The sequence below is a fragment of the Peromyscus californicus genome, unplaced genomic scaffold (assembly GCF_007827085.1).
Source record: "Peromyscus californicus insignis strain IS unplaced genomic scaffold, ASM782708v3 Scaffold_9__1_contigs__length_137607984, whole genome shotgun sequence".
Taxonomy (NCBI): domain Eukaryota; kingdom Metazoa; phylum Chordata; class Mammalia; order Rodentia; family Cricetidae; genus Peromyscus; species Peromyscus californicus.
Window position 1 is genome coordinate 88,651,350 of NW_026294617.1, and position 2,289 is coordinate 88,653,638.

Sequence of the window (2,289 nt, forward strand, 5' to 3'; positions counted from 1 at the left end):
TAATGAGCTGTAATCCAGGAGTACCTGCTCAGTTGTGTCAATGAGGTAGGTGACAAGATCGCCTTTAGCCTACTTGAATGTAAGTTCTGTACTTTAAACTAGGTCAGATATATTATTTCAATTTAAAATAAGAAGCCCTCAAGCTGGCACTATTCTGGAACAGGGCTTTTTGGAAATACTTGGCATGTAGACATGTTTCTCATGGCTTGTGTAATGCTTTGGTAATGGTCAGCCTTGACCTCCATTACCCACCACTATCCAGTGGCTCACAGTCAAGCATCATCCCCAGTTCCTCCCTAAGAGCATCTGAGTGCTGCTTATTTTCCTGACACAATAATAAAGGTCATAGTGAGCCACATTCTGGAAGATAGTAATACTTTTTTAATACAAGGAAATATATTTTGTGTGTGTACCAAAGACTCTAAGGTTAAGAGTTGATGTCAAGAGACAAAGGATTTAAACGCTGTAGATAATCACCACTGGATTTAACCTCCCTTGATTATTTTACAGAGCATTTGATGTGCCGCAACTTAATTTTAATCATGTTGTGTCCAGGTGGCAGAATTACAGGTGCCTTCCATTAGTCCTCAGTGTCTTTCTTCTTTACTTTTTCTCTGAACTCGGAATTGCTGAGCTGTTGCTTGGTTCTTCCCTGGAAAACAGTTCTTCCTTACTGGGCTTCTTTTTATCCTTCCTTTTCTTCTTTACAGATGGCTCTTCTTCCATTACCTGTTCTTCCTGCTCTGCAGCATCCCCCTTCATCTCCTTCTGTACTTCAGCTTTAAGTTTAATCTTGGCTTTTTTTCCCTTTCTTTTCAGTAATTTCATCCTCTTTATTTACCTCTTCTATTTTGAATTTTTTTAGAACAAGTTGGAAGTGTAGAGTCAGCAGAGGGATCATAAGTCTTCACTTTTGTGTTTTTACTTTTCTTCTTTTGCTAATGCCTTTCCTGTTGAGCTTATTTTTCTTATAAAAATGTTGAATGCTTCATGAATTTGTGTGTCATCCTTGTGCCAGGGCCATGCTAATCTTCACTGTATCGTTCCAATTTTAGTATATGTGCTGCTGAAGTGAGCACATAAGTAATATTATAAATCCATTCTATTTCAGCAAGCATTAAAACATGAATAATATAATAGAAGATATATATTTTAAAATGCTACTTGCTGTTATCTCACATTTCCACTACAGACTGGAATAGTTTATTCCTTATTATTTAAATGCAAGGCTAAGTTAATCAGAATTTTTTTCTAAGTTTTTATTCACACTAAATTTACCACATATTTTTGCTTTTAAGTAATTTTTTTAATCTGTGCCAAAAAGAAATACTTTCCTCATATGTGAAAAGTTATGATGCTCTAGACTCATTTGGATGCTCTTTTTTGCTTTACTAAATGACCTAAAAATGGGAAGATCCATAGTGTCAAAAATAAATTAGAAGCTAGTTCACAAAATGAAACCCTTAAGGAATTGATGTCTTAAAGTAGAAGTGTATCTATGAATCGCCATAATAGCCAGCATGGCATCATAACCCTACGTATGCAGTAGTGGTATGCCTACCTTGGCAGTAACCAATAACTCTCTAAATAAATTTAAGCCCTGATCAACATGCAAAAAAAAAAAAAAAAAAAAAGACACCTGTTACTGGAGACCTGACCAACTACACAGGGCTAGAGGAGAATCTCCAACCACTGCTTTACTAAGCCACCATAATCCCTAACTACACTCTGAATATTTGTCTTTACCCCAAGTGTGTAAGGAGTGTGTGTGAGAACCAAGTGTTGTTTTCCCTCTTCATCAAGGACACTTTGTAACAGACAGAGACCATTGTGAAAAAAAAAAAACACAAAAAATCAAAACACAGAGTTTTACTGCCTAGTCCCACTTGAAAAATTTACAATATAACTCCCACATCTATGGTTCAGAGATTGCTGGAGGAGAAGAGACAAAAAGATTTTAAAATCCAGAGAAACAAGGAGTTTGCTGTGAGATTGTGTCTTCTAGGAGTGTTAGAAGATATATCCATAAAGTCTCATCAACATGACTGCCAAAGCATGAGCTGAACAAGGACTACAATAGATAAGCCATATTGTGCAGGAGAAAGCATCAACCCTCAACACAAAGGACTACAGGCAACTAAGGGATGCTACCAGGAGAAATAGTTTTCCCTAGGAAAGAGAACACCAATTGGTTATCCAGTACAAAATGGTCAGCCCTAGAAACATACATACAGGTAACATTACACAGACTGAGCAGTATGTACTTATGTACTTAGGGGTGTGTGTGTA

The 2,289-nt window shown here is 36.7% G+C and overlaps 1 non-coding gene across 1 annotated transcript; it reads right to left on the reverse strand.

Moving 5' to 3' along the window:
* Positions 1-972: 972 nt before the first annotated feature.
* LOC128106871 (U6 spliceosomal RNA) lies at positions 973-1,079 on the reverse strand. Its single transcript, XR_008216902.1, has one exon. It is a non-coding gene; the product is annotated as a U6 spliceosomal RNA (small nuclear RNA).
* Positions 1,080-2,289: the final 1,210 nt, after the last annotated feature.